Genomic DNA, 18,369 nt, shown 5'->3' with positions numbered 1-18,369 from the left:
TTGCATTTGTTAAATAGAATCCCTCTTATAATTGTGTTCTGCCCCCAAGAGGTATGCCATACACCCTAACATTGTGTCCATTAAGTGGGAGCACACGCATTTCCCCTCATTCCTCCCCTCTCCCACTCCCTTGCTCCTTCCACCCCCCCTTTATTTGATTTGAGGTTTTTTTTTTCTTATATGCTGTTTCTTTTTTTCTTGTACGGACATGTATTAGATCATCTGGTGGCTTCATATTAGTATTGAATACATCAGACACTTGCATCTCCATTCGTGTGATACTTTATTAAGAAGAATGTGTTCCACTTCCATCCAGATTAATACAAAAGATGTAAAGTCTTTTGTAGTGGCTGAATAGTATGCTGTGGTATACATATACCACAACTTGTTAATCCATTCCTGGATTGGTGGGCATTTAGGCTGTTTCCACATTTTGGTGATTGAAAATTGAGCTGTGATAAACAGTCTAGTGCAAATGTCCTTATGTTAAAAGGATTTTTTTTCTTCTGGGTAGACGCCTAGTAATGGGATTGCAGGGTCAAATGGGATGTCTAATTTGAGTTCTTTCAGGGTTCCCCATACTTCCGTCCAAAGAGGCTGTGTTAGTTTGCAGTCTCACCAGCAGTGTTCCCTTCTCTCCACATCCACGCCAGCATCTGCAGCTTTGAGACTTTGTGATGTGGGCCAGTCTCACTGGAGTTAGGTGATATCTCAAGGTGGTTTTGATTTGCATTTCTCTGATAGTTAGGGACCATAAGCAGTTTTCCAAATGTTTGTTGGCCACTCATCTGTCTTCCTCAGAGAAGGTTCTGTTCGTATCTCTTGCCCAGTGATAGAGGATTGTTTGCTCTTTTTTTGTTAATTAATTTGAGTTCTCTGTAAATTCTAACTATCAAACCTTTGTCAGATTCATAATATGCAAATATCTTTTCCCATTCTGAAGGTTGTGTTTTTGCTTTACTTGTGTCCTTAGCTGCGCAGAAGCTTTTCAGCTTAATTAAGTCCCATTTGTTTATTTTTGTTGTTGTTGTAATTGACAGTGAAGTCTTCTTCACAAAATCTTTTTCCTGGCTGACATCATCAAGAGTTTTTCCCATACTATCTTCTAAGATTTCTATGGTTTCTTGTCTTAGATTTAAATCTTTTATCCATCTTGAGTCGATTTTTGTCAGTGGTGAAAGATGTGGGTCCAGTTTCAGTCTTTTATATGTGGTTATCCAGTTCTCCCACCACCATTTGTTAAATAAGAATTCTTTTCCCCCTTTATGCTTTTGTTCGGTTATCAAAGATCAGATGCCAATAATAGACTGATTTCATCTCTTGGTTTTCCATTCTGTTCCATATGTCTATATCTCTATTTTTGTGCCAGTACCATGCTATTTCGATCCCTGTGGACTTGTAACTCTGGGAGAGTGATCCCTCTGGCTTTATTTTTGTTGCTAAGAATTTCCTTGTATATAGAGGGATTTTTTTCTGGTTCCATACACAATGAAGTAGTATTTTTTCCAGTTCTTCAAGGTATGATATTGGTATTTTACTGAGGGTTGCATTGAATCTGTAGATTGCTCTGGGTAGAATAGACATTTTAAGAATGTTGATTCTTCCCAGCCAAGAGCATGGTATGTTCTTCCATTTGTTAATGTCTTCTTCTATTTCTTTTCTCAGGGTTTCATAATTCTCTTTGTAGAGATCCTTCACCTTTTTTGTTGGTATATCACTAAGTATTTCATTTTATTTGCAGCTACTATGAATGGAATTGTGTCCTTGATTTGCTTCTCAACTTGGCTTTTACTGAAGTATACAAAGACTACTTATTTGTGGACATTAATTTTATACCAAGAGACATTACTGTATTTCTTAATCAATTCTAGGAGTCAAGTGGTTGAGTCTCTGGGGTTTTCTAAGTATAAGATCATATCATCAGCAAAGAGTGAGAATTTAATCTCCTCCATCCCCATCTGGATGCCTTTTACATCTTCTTTTGCCTGATTGCATTGGCTAAAACTTCCAGAATTATGTTGAATAGTAGTGGCAATAGTGTACATCCTACTCTGGTTCCAGTTCTAAGTGGAAAAGTTTTGAGTTTTACCCCATTTAGTATAATATTAGCTGTGGGTTTGTCATAGATGGCTTCGATCATCTTAAGAAATGTACCACCTATGCCTATTTTGTTAAATGTTCCTGTTAGAAAGGATGCTGAATTTTATCATATGTTTTTTCTACGTCTATTAAGAGGATCATATAGTCTTTGTTTTTGCTTCTATTGATATGGTGAATTACATTTATGGATTTTCAAAAAGATGTTAAATCAGTCATGCATCCCTGGGATGAAGCCTACTTGATCAAGGCATATAATTTTTTTCATGGGTAGCTGCAATCTATTAGCCAAGATTTGTATTGAGTATTTTTGCAATTATATTCATTAGTGAATTTGGTCTGTAGTTCTCCTTTTTAGTTGAATCCTTTCCTTGTCTTGGAATCAGGGTGATGTTTGCTTCATAGAACATGTTGGGGAAGGTTCCTTCCTTCTCAATGTTTTGGAAGAGGTTCTGCAGTATAGATACAAGCTCATCTTTAAAGGTTTGATAGAATTCCAGTGTGAAACCATCTGGTCCAGGGCTTTTTGTTGTTGTTGGAAGCTTTTTTATTGTTTCTTCAATCTCAGTGCTTAATATTGGTCTATTCAAGAGATCTATTGCTTCCTGGTTAAGTCTCAGGAGATGGTGTGATTTCAGGCATTGGTCCATTTCCTTCACATTGCCAAATTTCTGGGCATAGATTTTTTTTGTAGTAGTCAGAAATAATCTCTGTGGTATCAGTTGGTGTTTCCCCCATTTCATTTCTGATTCAGTTTATTAAAGGTTTTACCTTTATATTTCTAGTTATCTGACCAAAGGTTTATTCATTTTATTTGTCTTTTTGAAGAATCATCTTGTTTTATTAATTTTCTAAATTATTCTTTTGTTTTCAATTTCATTTATTTCTGATTTAATTTCGATTATTTCTTTTCTTCTGCTAGATTTAGGATGGGATTGCTCTTCTTCCATTTGTTTGATGTGCTCTCTTTCTGTTTTTTGGCATCAATGTAATAAATTTCTCTCTTAGGACTGCTTTTACAGTGTCCCACAGGTTTTGATAGCTTGTGTCTTCTTTGTTGTTATGTTTGAAGAAATTAATTAATTCCAGGCAGCGCCTGTGGCTCAGTCGGTAAGGCGCAGGCCCCATATACTGAGGGTGGTGGGTTCAAACCCGGCCCTGGCTGAACTGCAACCAAAAAATAGCTGGGCGTTGTGGTGGGCACCTGTAGTCCCAGCTACTCGGGAGGCTGAGGCAAGAGAATTGCTTAAGCCCAGGAGTTGGAGGTTGCTGTGAGCTGTGTGATGCCATGGCACTCTACTGAGGGCCATAAAGTGAGACTCTGTCTCTACAAAAAAAAAAAAAAAAAAGAAATTAATCAATTCCTCCTATATCTCTTCCTTGACCGAACTATTATTCAGCATAAGGTTGTTTAGTTTCTATGACTTTGTGTGGGAATGAAAGTTGTTGGAGTTGAGTTCCATCTTTATTGCCTTGTGGTCTGAGAAGATACAAGGTATGATTTCAATTCTTTTACTTTTGTTGAGGTTTTATTTGTGTCTTAGGATATGATCTGTTTTGGAGTATGTTCCACCGGCTGACAAGGAGAACATACATTCCTTAGCATTGGGATAGTGTGTTCTGTACATGTCTATTAAGCACATTTGTTCTAGGGTTACATTCCAGTCCCTTATATTGTTTAGTTTCTGTTTAGAGGATTTCTCTGCCTCTATAAGAGGGTGTTAGAGTCCTCTGCTATTATGATGCTATAGGGTATCATGTCAGACTAATTAAAATCTGTTACATAAATCTGGGAGCATTTAAATTGGGTGCGTAAATATTTAGAATTGAAATGTCCTCTTGTTGCATTGTGCCCTTACCAAAGTGAAGTGACCATCTTTGTCTTTCTTGACTTTAGTTGCTTTAAATCCATTTGTATCTGAAAATAAGATCGTGGCCCCTGATTTCTTCTGATTTCCATTTGTCTGAAATATTATTTTTGGGGGGGATTTTTCTATGATTTGTTCATCACTGAATTCAGAGCACCTAGAGCTGCTTGGAACAAGTTAGATATTCAAATAAATATTAAGTGAATAAGTTAATTACAACTCTCATATTTATGCTAGTTGCCATAATGCCAATGAAAACAAATACAATAAATTCTAGATCACCAGCCAACAAAAAGTCACAGGAAAAAAATAACAACAAAAGCAAAGCCAAATATCTTTCCTAATGTAATGATGTTTGCTTTTTTTGTTATTTTGGGGGAGAAGAGCTGAAATGTAGCCACAGAAATGGGAATAAAATGGGTAGCACCAAAACTATAGGTTGCTACAATTAGGAGTGATGCTTGATATCTCCAGAAAGAAAGTTTCCTGCAGTCAATGACCCATGATGAGGGATAATTTTTTTACTCAGTGCTCAAGACAGAAGTTATTTTTCAGAAATCAGCATGGATAATAAAGAATATCTTTAAATTCTAGATCTTGGAAGCAGTAAAATAAAAAAGCATTACAAGCTTAGACATTCTATTGATAAAGGACTTTAAATGAAATTGAAGCAATTTTAGATTGAAAGACTATGAATCTCTACAATTCATATTATAACTCCAATATAAGTAAAAAAATATGATTCAATTAAGACTGATATTGAGTATGAATAAGTATAGAACCCAGTAGATTGCATGAGGCAGAATTTCTAAACATTCCCAGTTCTTTAACCTGTTTGTCAACACAGTTACCAGCTGCTTTGCCAAAGTGGGGCTGTACTGCTCCAAATGGGCTTTGTTGTCTTAAAATGTGGCATTGAAGTAGGGCACAGTTGTGATGATTAATTTTATGGCAGCTTGATGGGGCCACTGTGCCCAGATATATGGGGTCAAACATTATTCTGAATGTTTCTGTGAGAGTAACATTTAAAATCTTGATGGAGTTGGAGTAGTTTATTGTCCTTCCTCTGGATAAGACCTCATCCCATTGGCTAAAGACCTGAAAAGCACAAAAGACTGACTTCCCCCAAGCAAGCAGGGATTCTTTCAGCAGAGACCCTTCAGGTTTGGCTGGCAGCATCGACTCTTACTTGGTCTCCAGCCTGTTGGCCACCCTGTATACTTTGATTTGCCAGCCTCAATTACTGCATGAGCCAATTCTTTAAACTAAAATGTCCTTTTAAATAAATACATATGTATCCCATTGGTTCTATTTCTCTAGAGAACCCTGACTAATATAACAAATACACAGATATTTGTCCTAAATACCACAGAGAGACTACCTCTAGTCACAGATACAATGAAATCAACAACTGTTAACATACATACATAAAGACAAAAACCAAATATAAACCCTGAAGGGAATGAGGGTGGATAACAGGAGTGAAAGAGAAGATTATATTCTCTTTTTTCACTGACATATCATTCAACTAATATTTAAGTTTATTTAAAAAAAGAAAATCCTTTACAGTCAAGAAAAATATCAACCTACCTGTTTCTGAAGTACCCACCCACCATGCTTCCTACACCTGTATAGAAAGCACTTTTATTGCAGGTTAATCCTGCAGCATGGGCTACTTTTTTGGTATACCACCCTTTGTTGCTATAATTTCCAAATATTTTATTTGCCATAACTACCTCCCATGCCAACAAATGGAGTCATTGCCCATACCCAGAGTTTATTTCTAGTCCCCTTCCATCCAACCTGGTTAACTAAGCCTTGCTAAGCCATGTGTATAATTGAGGGATCTATCTGAAGAGTGTCTCATGCTTTACTCTCAATGAGTGTGATATCCATGTGTAAAAATGTGTACGTGGTCATTCATTCAAATATATTTATTTGGTATCTTGTATGTGACAAGCATTAGGCTAGGTAAGGAGTCATGAACAAGACCAACATGGCCTTGCCTTTGTAGATCTTATATTTTGTGCAGAATACAGATAATCAATAAGGAAATAAGTTATGATGAATGTATAATGGAAATAAATGGAGTTCTGTGAGAGAATAGGCACCATTAAGCTGAGACCTTTAGATAAAAAGAAATTACAGTGAGGAAAAAGTATTTTAGAGAAAAATCTATGAGAAAAAATCTATTTTAGAGAAAATCTATGAGGTGTGGGAAACTTGGAGTATTTAGAAAAAAACAGAAAATGTATATGGTTGAATTCTAATGATTGCTGAAGAGTTGAAAATGAATTAAGTAGGAAACATGTGTAGAGACCAGATGATGAAGGGCTTTATGATGCGTTTACTTGGGCAAAGAACCAAGGAGCCCTCCTGAGCTTGGAATGTGATTACCTTCTGAGAAAGTTAAACCAGGAAAGATCAAAGCACAATAAACAAGAAATATCATCTGTGGGAGTGGCTTACAAGCAGAAGAAAAGTCATGTGTGGGTGGGTGAGGACTTTAAGAAATGCATAATCCAGAGTGGCTAGAGCATAGACACAGAGAAGGATGACACTGAAACATAATCAGTGACCCAGAACTCCGCATAGAGAAGTAACCTGTTAGCAAGTCTGAGATACTTCTCAAAGGTACCTCTCTCCGGCCATCACTTGGTGTATGCGAGGGAGAGGGGGTGAAGAAAAAGAGGAAAAGGAGTTCATGGATTGCTTCAACAGGGATAGCTTTGCTTCATCTGTTTTCTATATTGGGCTTCCATTTTAAGAAAGTTTAAAAAAAATTTTAAACTGTATTTGAAGGCAGTTTTCAAATACACACACATACATCAGCAGTCATATTCTCCATATAGATGCTGTAAATATGTATGTTATATAGACATAAGTATATATGCATGTATGTTATATACATCATACACACATGTGCATATGTGCACATACATACATGTGAGGGGAATAAAAGAGAGAGATAAGGGGAGTCAGAAAGGAAGAGCAAAGGAGGGTTGCCTAGGTAAGCAGGGTATTTGATTTGCCTCTGTAGAAAGACCCATATACAGGAAATGAATTCATAAGATTACATAGTTTGATGAAATTGCTCATTATCATCACCCAGCAGACTGTTTTTTGCTCTAATCTGGGGTTCATAAACAAGCTCCTGATTTAATTCACATAGTATTTACAGCTCACAGTTAACACATCATCAACCGGGATTTCTACATCAGTATATAGTTAATTTGGTTAGTGTGTATCATTCTGCCAACTCTGACTTGGATTTCTGTACTTGAAGAACTGAGGATCAGCACCCAGATGGCAACCCGCCTCACAGAACTGCCACACTGAGACTTCCTAACAGTGACCAGCCAATCTCTGCCTGTGACTTCTGTGGCTGGTCACTTTTCCAAACATTATAACTAAAGAAACTGTAGAGAATCTCACTCACTTAAAGAGACCAGCCACAGCAGGAAGCCACACTTACCAGCACTGCAATACAATAGGAAAATAACTTCATACTGATTTCATAAAAAAAGAAGCACAGTAACTTAAAGAGAGACATGCAGTCTTTGCACTCAGACTGTTTTTATCATAAAACAGAGAGAGTTAAGATTTATATCTCAAAGTTCACTGCATCTAACCCCTTAGTTTTAAAGGTGACAAGGGGTGCATGGGAGATTAGATGATTTGTTCAAAATGCAGCTGGGACTTCTGGGCTAAAGCTCTTTTCACTCCGATATCTGTCTACCTCAAAATAATAGCTGCTCATACTTGCAGTCTGTAATTTCATATTCTTATTCTATGCAATGACAGGTAAATTTTAAACTAAAATTATATTTCCAAAAAATAATAAGAGACTTAATCTTCTGTAAAACTTTTCTCTCATCTGTTATGAGCAATAAGTATTTAGTCAATTCCAGCCCCTGGAATAGTCAAAATGATATATTTGTTATGAACATCATAATGTAACCTCTGCTTGAAACCCTGAAAGTACTCCCAAACACTAACAGTAAACACCAAGTTCTTGCAGTGGCCTACCAAGCCCTGCAACTCTATCCTTGCATTTTTCCTGCCACACTGTCTGTGTTCCTCGCTATTTCTCAAATACACTAAGTACCTTCCTGCCTTAGGACTTTTTGCACTATTTCCTAGAACTCTTCTCTTCTCTCAAACAAGTTGAATAACTAACTCCTCATCCCCCTCAAGTCTTTGCTTAAATGTCAGCTTCTGCCCTAAATATTCTATTTAAAACTATTACACCCATCTCTCTGCACTTCCTATGCCCCTTAGCCTGAATTACTTCTTTTTCTTTAGAATGTATCACCTTCTAACATACACACTGTATCATTTACTTATTTACTGCATTTACTGCTCATTATCTATCTCCCTCCAAATAATAAGCTCCATGATTGCAGGAATCTTGGTTCATTTTTTTTTACTATTATGTCTCTAACATCTGAAATAGTGCCCATCCCTCAACAAGTATTTATTGAATGAATAAATTTATACACTTAACAGTCTGATCACTCTGTCTACAGAAAATCAAATGACATATCTAAAATTGCTGGGGTTAAAGTTACATCCTCTCTGTGATATACTATCTTCCAATGAATTCCATTAAGAAAGGCAATATATGAAACTGCTAATGTATTTCTACTGCCTTAAACTCTACTTTGTTGCTGCCATAATAAATTTCTTAATTACTGGTTAATAATTAAAAGATGACAAATTATCATCATTTTAAATAAATGATAAGGTGCATTAAAAATGGGTACCAGTGGTGGCTCATGCCTGAGATCACAGCACTTTGGGAGGCTGAGGCAGGAGGATCACTTGAGCCCAGGAGTTTGAGACCAGCCTGAGCAAGATAGTAAGACGCTATCTCTCAAATTTCTTTTAAATTAGCTAGATGTGGGGGGTCACACCTGTGGTCCAGCTAGGAAGGCTGAGGGGAAGGATCACTTGAGTGCAAAAGTTCAAGGTTAAAGTGAGCCAATAATATGATTGCATCACTCCACGTCAGCCCAGGTGACAGAGTGTGGACCCCTCTACCCAAAAAAAGGTATCAAAACAATCAGGAATGTATTGACAAAAAAATACTAAACCTTCGATTCTTCTTGATGATAATCCTGACATGTTCCATGTTCTCTGGAGTAGTATTATGAGAAGTTGCCACGATATGAGAATCTAAGCATCTAAGAAATGTGTGTGCATAGATATCTGTTTGTATCTTTGTGATCAAGCATCCTAAGATAAACACACTAGCCTCTTCCATATCAGTATTGCACACATATATTTCAACTGTTTTTATGCTAACAATCATAATAGTTTCATTCTGAAGTATCTTCATTCTATTTCCTAGTCCTTCTTGTAAACAAAGACAAACATAGAAAAAACGATGGCTGAGATTAACACTGCAGATGGTCACTACATATGGCCAAGTGTTGCACATCTCCAGGAGCACCACGTACATCATCTGTGGACGATGATGTAAGGGCACCACCACTTGCCCTCTCACTCTGGAGTTGTGCAATATTCACCTCTGGATGTGTTCATAACTATCCATTCTAAACTGGAACTAAAAGTGATCTTTCTTTTTGGAAAAAGAAACTCAAAATTACTAAGAATCAGTCTTGGACAATGAGATATGAACTAATTTACATTAAAATAATATCTCCAAAATCATTTATCATCTTTAAAATATGGAAAATGTATTAGAGGCACAGTTATTCTAAAATAACAATATATGATAGGTCACAGTTCCTCATCCCTGAATCCTTCTTTAGTTGGCAGGTTTTCTAGTAAAAGGTATAAAAACTGGATACTACAATGATCTTACAGCGCCCTCAAGTGGATTAAACTGACAATGTTTTTCTTCTTGAGAAGTGTTAGTCTTTGGTATAAAAAAGAAAGAGAGAAGGTGGTAGAATCCTTTCAAAAAAAAACTATTGGAATTAATGAAAATGTACCGATCTTTATTGAAAGAGCTTGTAATTTGAATTATTCCTTCAGTAATCAGGATATATGTTTGGCTGATCTAGCCATACTGCTCATTTAGTATTCCTCACTCTTCTTTGAGTCACTTCAAGATGTCTTTGAATAGAATGTTGACTAGAACACAGGTAATTATCATATGTGGTAGCAAATCTGTAATCTAAACCTCGTGTACCACATGCAGAATTGAAACCAAGTGACTCCATTATTGGAAAAACTCTTGGTTACTAATACTGGATATTTGCATTAGTCAGGCTTCACCAGAGAGATAACAGGAGACATATACACATGATTCATAAAGAATTGGCTTACACAACTCTGGAGGATGAGGAGGCTGAGAAAGCCTATGATCTGCCATCTGCAAGCCAGACCCAGGGAAGTTGGTGTTGTAATTCAATCTGAGTCCAAAAGCCTAACAACCCAGGGAACCAATGACATAAAGAGTAGGAGAAGATGAAATGAGATAGCTCAGCTCAAGCCCTGAGACAGGGAATAAAAGAGCAAATTCCTCCTCTTTTTGTCTGCTGTTTTATGCAGGCCCTCAATGGATCAGATGAAGTCTAACCACATCAGCTGGGCAATCCTGCTTTATTGAGTTCACCAATTCAAATGCTAATCTCATTTGGAAACATCCTCACAGACACGCCTAGAATAGTGTTTAACCAGCTATCTCTACGTCCCCGATCCCGTCAAATTGACACATACAATTAAGCATAGGTTGAGCATCCCTCATCCCCAAATCTGAAATCCAAAATGTTCCAAAATCCAAAACATTTTGAAGGCCAATCTGCCACAAGCAGATAATTTCACAACTGGCATCATGTGATAGGTTGCGGTCAAAGCACAGGTGCATAATGCTATTTACTCAATGTTCCCAAGGGAAAAATAAAATTGCCTTTAGGCTGTGTGTATAGATACATATGAAACATAAATGAATTTTGTGTTTAGTCTTCGGTCCCATCACCAAGATATTTCATTATATTTGGAGAAATATTCCAAAATCTGGAAAAATTCAAAATCCTAAACACTTCTGGTCCCAAGCACTTCACATATGCAATATTCAACCTGTATCACAGTATCTTAAAAATAAGTTCCATACATATATTTAAAAACTACATCCTTAAAAAGCATTGCTTTAGCTGACCGTATAAACTACCTGGCATAGTAGAAAGAGTACTAGATATACACTCAGATAACACAGACATCATATGATCTAAAGTCAATTATTCAACAATGAAACATTTATTACCCTCTTCATATTTCCTTCTTCATTTTTAAAATGGCAGAAAGTAACACGGAGAGGCTCCTAGTTGGAGCTTTTGGTGTATTAGTCAAGACTCTTGGTTCCAAACCATAAATTTACTCATGCTGGCTTAAGTAATAAAAAGAGATTTCTTTTTTAAGTAAGGAAAAAAAAATGAGGGGAATTGGAAAAGAATGAAGTCGGGGAACTGACACTACCCAACTTCAAGACATATTCTAAGGCTATTAATCAACACAATATAGTCTTGGAGAAAGAGCTAGATCAATGGAGCAGAATTGAGAGCGCAGAAATGGATTCACATACAATCAACTCATCTTTGCCAAACATACTGCAAGGGGAAAATGATAGTCTTTTTAACTCATGATGCTGAACAACTGGACATCCACATGCAAAAAAATGAATCTATGGAACCAAATGTAAAATAAATTCGAAACTGTTAAACTCCTAGGAGATAACACATGAGAAAAATCTAGATGACCTTAGGTTTGATGATGGCTTTTTAGATGTAATACCAAAGGCATGATCCATGAAAGAAAGAACTTATAAGCTCAACCTCATTAAAATTAGAAATTTCTACTTTGAAAAATATACCAGCAAGCCAATAAAAAGCCAAGTCACAGGCTAAGAGAAAATAGTTACCAAAAAAAAAAAAAAAAAGGGAGGCGGAGCAAGATGGCAGCCGAGTAACAGCTTCCTTGCATCTGGGCACAGTGAGTCTGGGGAGATAGGACTCCAGGCATCTCTGGCTGGTGGGAACTGCCTATCATCACTCCTATGAGGATACAGGAAGTCAGCGAGAGACATCTGGACCCCAAGAGGAGGACTAAAACAGTGGAAAACCAGCAAGTGGTCGCATGTGTTCAATCCGTCTAAACCCGCCCACAACTGTAAGTTCAGTAGCAGCGAGACTGCAAACCAGAAAGGCCTTACCTGTGAACTGTTTTGATGTCCTTGGGCTTGGCACTGAGTTGAACTGCCTTGGGGAAGGCCTGAGCGGGAGGGCGGAGAACTTTGGCCGTTGTCTAGGGCCCCAGTCTGAGCCGCTGAGCCAGACGGAGCTAATAGTCTTTGGCGGTGGGTCACACGGATCCATTGTCAGTGATCTGCCCCGGCAAACTCCGCCCTCAGGGTCACAGAGCTAGAAACAGGTGGGAGCTGGTAACCCAGCAACCAAGTAGCCTAAGGGTGGGGTCTGAGCTGCCTTGCAGCCCTAACCCTCAGGGGCAGAGTGAGACCAGTTTTGGCACACTGGGTAAGTGGATAGACACTTCAGCAGTGATTCCAGCGAGAAAGCTGGGAAAGCTTCTCCTCAGCAAGTTTACAAGTTCAAAGTGCCTTTTAAGTAGGCTGAAGAGAGATCTAGGGTGTCTACCTGCTGGGGTTTGAGAAATCAGCAGCCTCCAGTCATATCAGAACTGTGACTAACATCTCATACCCCAGAAGACCACGTGTTGCCCAGACAATATTCAATAACATATACAAACTGCTTTGTTTTTGGTTGTGTATTTTTTTCTTTTTATTTTTTGTTTGGTTTTTTTGTTTGTTTATTTTGACGTTGCTGATGTTCTTTTGTTTTTTTAATTTCAATCTTTTCCACACATATCCCTTTTTCTTTCTCAATTTTCCTAGTTTAATCATAATTTCCCATTGCTGCCTTTTTTAATAACTTCAACTTCATTTTTGCTAGTGTTTCTACCGATATCATTTGGTTTTTCACCCAATTTTATCCCCATAAAGTTTTCTGTTTGCTTGTTTTGGTTTGATTTATAGCATTTTTGTCTTTCCTCTCTACTTGGTGGAGGTGGGGTACTGTGTCTGATCAGGTTAGCAAAGAGCTGCTGACCTCAAGGGAACCACGCAACTGGGCACCCCCAGAAGGTAGAGTTTTTTAAGGTTGTGTCAAAGTACCCTACTGTACACGTATATTGCCCTGTCTTCCTCTTTCTGTGCCTCTCTTCTTTTTGTCAATATTCCTTATACCCACCCCCTCTCCTTTCTCTATCTTTCTTTTTTTCTTATCACTCAGTCCTCCTTTTTTTCATCCCCTTTTTTTGCTCTTCAACCTTCTCACCCTTCTGGTCCTGTAACCCTTAGTCCACAGGCACAAGAACATAAAGAGCAAGAGGAAGTGAAAGGAAAATCAGGGCAAGGAAACAGATAAAAGAAATCACTCATGAGGAAGAATCAGCAGAAAACTCCAGGCAACATGAAGAACCAGTCTAGAACAACCCCACCAAGGGACCACGAGGTAGCTACTGCAGATGATTCCACCAGTATAGAAATGTTAGGAATGACAGAAAGGGAATTTAGAATACACATGTTGAAAACAATGAAAGAAATGATGGAAACAATGAAGGAAATTGCTAATAAAGTGGAAAATAACCAAAAGGAAATCCAAAAACAGAATCAAATAAGAGATGAACGATATGAAGAATATAAAAAGGATATAGCAGAGCTGAGGAACTGAAACAGTCAATTAGGGAACTTAAAGATGCAATGGAAAGTATCAGCAACAGGTTAGACCATGCAGAAGAAAGAATTTCAGAGGTAGAAGACAAAGTTCTTGAGATAACTCAGACAGTAAAAGAGGCAGAAAAGAAGAGAGAGAAAGCAGAACGTTCACTGTCAGAATTATGGGACTTTATGAAGCGTTCCAACATACGAGTTATAGGAATTCCAGAATGGGAAGAAGAATGCTCCAGAGGAATGGAAGCCATACTAGAGAATATTATAAAAGAAAATTTCCCAAACATCACCAAAGATTCTGACACACTGCTTTCAGAGGGATTTCGGACCCCGGGTAGCCTCAACTCTAACCGAGCTTCTCCAAGACACATTGTGATGAACCTGTCCAAAGTCAAGACAAAAGAAAAGATTCTGCAAGATGCCAGGAGTAAGCGCCAGTTGACCTACAGGGGCAAATCCATCAGAGTTACCGCAGACTTCTCAATGAAACTTTCCAAGCAAGAAGACAATGGTCATCTACCTTTAATCTACTTAAACAGAACAATTTCCAGCCCAGAATTCTGTACCCTGCTAAGCTAAGCTTCAAAATCGATGGAGAAATCAAATCATTTACGGATATACAAACATTGAGGAAATTCGCCACAACAAGACCAGCTCTACAGGAAATACTTCAACCCGTTCTGCACACTGACCACGACAATGGATCAGCAGCAAAGTAAGGACTCAGAAATCAAAGGACAGAACCTAACCTCCACACTGATGCAAAAGATAAAACTAAGCAATGGACTCTCACCAAATAAGATGAATAGAATACTACCACACTTATCAATTATCTCAATAAATGTTAATGGCTTGAATTCCCCACTGAAGAGACATAGATTGGCTGACTGGATTAAAAAACACAAGCCATCCATTTGCTGTCTGCAAGAAACACACTTGGCCTCAAAAGACAAATTAAAGCTCCGAGTCAAGGGTTGGAAGATAATTTTTCAGGCAAATGGAATTCAGAAGAAAAGAGGAGTTGCAATCTTATTTTCAGATACATGTGGATTTAAAGCAACTAAAGTCAAAAAAGACAAAGATGGTCACTTTATATTGGTCAAGGGAAAACTACAACAAGAAGACATTTCAATTCTAAATATTTATGCACCCAATTTAAATGCTCCCAGATTCTTGAAGCAGACCTTACTCAGTCTGAGCAATATGATATCTGATAATACCATCATAACAGGGGACTTTAACACACCTCTTACAGAGCTGGACAGATCCTCTAAACAGAAATTAAACAAAGATGTAAGAGATTTAAATGAGACCCTAGAACAACTATGCCTGATAGATGCATATAGAACACTCCACCCCAAAGACAAAGCATATACATTCTTCTCATCACCCCATGGAACATTCTCCAAAATTGATCATATCCTGGGACACAAAACAAATATCAACAGAATCAAAAGAATTGAAATTTTACCTTGTATCTTTTCAGACCATAAGGCACTAAAGGTGGAACTCAACTCTAACAAAAATGCTCAACCCCACCCAAATGCATGGAAATTAAACAATCTTCTGTTGAATAACAGATGGGTGCAGGAAGAAATGAAACAGGAAATCATTAACTTCCTTGAGCATAACAACAATGAAGACACAAGCTACCAAAACCTGTGGGATACTGCAAAAGCAGTTTTGAGAGGAAAATTCATCGCTTTAGATGCCTACATTCGAAAAACAGAAAGAGAGCACATCAACAATCTCACAAGAGATCTTATGGAATTGGAAAAAGAAGAACAATCTAAGCCTAAACTCAGTAGAAGAAAAGAAATATCCAAAATCAAATCAGAGATCAATGAAATTGAAAACAAAAGAATCATTCAGAAAATTAATGAAACAAGGAGTTGGTTTTTTGAAAAAATAAATAAAATAGATAAACCATTGGCCAGACTAACTAGAAATAGAAAAGTAAAATCTCTAATAACCTCAATCAGAAACGATAAAGGGGAAATAACAACTGATCCCACAGAGATACAAGAGATCATCTCTGAATACTACCAGAAACTCTATGCCCAGAAATTTGACAATGTGAAGGAAATGGATCAATATTTGGAATCACACCCTCTCCCTAGACTTAGCCAGGAAGAAATAGACCTCCTGAACAGACCAATTTCAAGCACTGAGATCAAAGAAACAATAAAAAAGCTTCCAACTAAAAAATGCCCTGGTCCAGATGGCTTCACTCCAGAATTCTATCAAACCTTCAAGGAAGAGCTTATTCCTGTACTGCAGAAATTATTCCAAAAAACTGAGGAAAAAGGAATCCTCCCCAACACATTCTATGAAGCAAACATCACCCTGATACCAAAACCAGGAAAAGACCCAAACAAAAAGGAGAATTTCAGACCAATCTCACTCATGAATATAGATGCAAAAATTCTCAACAAAATCCTAGCCAATAGATTACAGCTTATCATCAAAAAAGTCATTCATCATGATCAAGTAGGCTTCATCCCAGGGATGCAAGGCTGGTTTAACATACGCATGTCCATAAACGTTATCCACCATATTAACAGAGGCAAAAATAAAGATCACATGATCCTCTCAATAGATGCAGAAAAAGCATTTGATAAAATCCAGCATCCTTTTCTAATTAGAACACTGAAGAGTATAGGCATAGGTGGCACATTTCTAAAACTGATTGAAGCTATCTATGACAAACCCACAGCCAATATTTTACTGAATGGAGTAAAACTGAAAGCTTTTCCTCTTAGAACTGGAACCAGACAAGGTTGTCCTCTGTCACCTTTACTATTCAACATAGTGCTGGAAGTCCTAGCCAATACAATTAGGCAAGACAAGGAAATAAAGGGAATCCAAATGGGAGCAGAGGAGGTCAAACTCTCCCTCTTTGCTGACGACATCATCTTATACTTAGAGAACCCCAAAGACTCAACCACAAGACTCCTAGAAGTCATCAAAAAATACAGTAATGTTTCAGGATATAAAATCAATGTCCACAAGTCAGTAGCCTTTGTATACACCAATAACAGTCAAGATGAGAAGCTAATTAAGGACACAACTCCCTTCACCATAGTTTCAAAGAAAATGAAATACCTAGGAATATACCTAACGAAGGAGGTGAAGGACCTCTATAAAGAAAACTATGAACTCCTCAGAAAGGAAATAGCAGAGGATATTAACAAATGGAAAACATACCATGCTCATGGATGGGAAGAATCAACATTGTTAAAATGTCTATACTTCTCAAAGCAATCTACCTATTCAATGCCATTCCTATCAAAGTACCTACATCGTACTTTCAAGATTTGGAAAAAATGATTCTGCATTTTGTATGGAACCGGAAAAAACCCCGTATAGCTAAGGCAGTTCTTAGTAACAAAAATAAAGCTGGGGGCATCACCATACCAGATTTTAGTCTGTACTACAAAGCCATAGTGGTCAAGACAGCATGGTACTGGCACAAAAACAGAGACATAGACACTTGGAATCGAATTGAAAACCAAGAAATGAAACTAACATCTTACAACCACCTAATCTTTGATAAACCAAACAAGAACTTACCTTGGGGGAAAGACTCCCTATTCAATAAATGGTGTTGGGAGAACGGGATGTCTACATGTAAAAGACTGAAACTGGACCCACACCTTTCCCCACTCACAAAAATTGATTCAAGATGGATAAAGGACTTAAATTTAAGGCATGAAACAATAAAAATCCTCCAAGAAAGCATAGGAAAAACACTGGAAGATATTGGCCTGGGGGAAGACTTCATGAAGAAGACTGCCATGGCAATTGCAACAACAACAAAAATAAACAAATGGGACTTCATTAAACTGAAAAGCTTCTGTACAGCTAAGGAGACAATAACCAAAGCAAAGAGACAACCTACACAATGAGAAAGGATATTTGCATATTTTCAATCAGACAAAAGCTTGATAACCAGGATCTATAGAGAACTCAAATTAATCCACATGAAAAAAGCCAACAATCCCGTTTGTCAATGGGCAAGAGACATGAATAGAACTTTCTCTAAAGACGACAGATGAATGGCTAACAAACATATGAAAAAATGTTCATCATCTCTATATATTAGAGAAATGCAAATCAAAACAACCCTGAGATAGCATCTAACCACAGTGAGAATGGCCCACATCACAAAATCTCAAAACTGCAGATGCTGGCGTGGATGTGGAGAGAAGGGAACACTTTTACACTGCTGGTGGGAGTGCAAACTAGTACAACCTTTCTGGAAGGAAGTATGGAGAAACCTCAAAGCACTCAAGCTAGACCTCCCATTTGATCCTGCAATCCCATTACTGGGCATCTACCCAGAAGGAAAAAAATCCTTTTATCATAAGGACACTTGTACTAGACTGTTTATTGCAGCTCAATTTACCATTGCCAAAGTGTGGAAACAGCCTAAATGCCCACCAACCCAGGAATGGATTAACAAGCTGTGGTATATGTATACCATGGAATACTATTCAGCCATTAAAAAAAATGGAGACTTTACATCCTTCGTATTAACCTGGATGGAAGTGGAAGACATTATTCTTAGTAAAGCATCACAAAAATGGAGAAGCATGAATCCTATGTACTCAATCTTGATATGAGGACAATTAATGACAATTAAGGTTATGGGGGGGGAACAGAAAGAGGGAAGGAGGGAGGGGGGTG

The sequence above is a fragment of the Nycticebus coucang genome, chromosome 16 (genome assembly GCF_027406575.1).
Source record: "Nycticebus coucang isolate mNycCou1 chromosome 16, mNycCou1.pri, whole genome shotgun sequence".
In the NCBI taxonomy this organism is placed as follows: domain Eukaryota; kingdom Metazoa; phylum Chordata; class Mammalia; order Primates; family Lorisidae; genus Nycticebus; species Nycticebus coucang.
The sequence above is the reverse complement of the archived record's forward strand: the minus strand, read 5'-3'. Positions refer to the sequence as shown.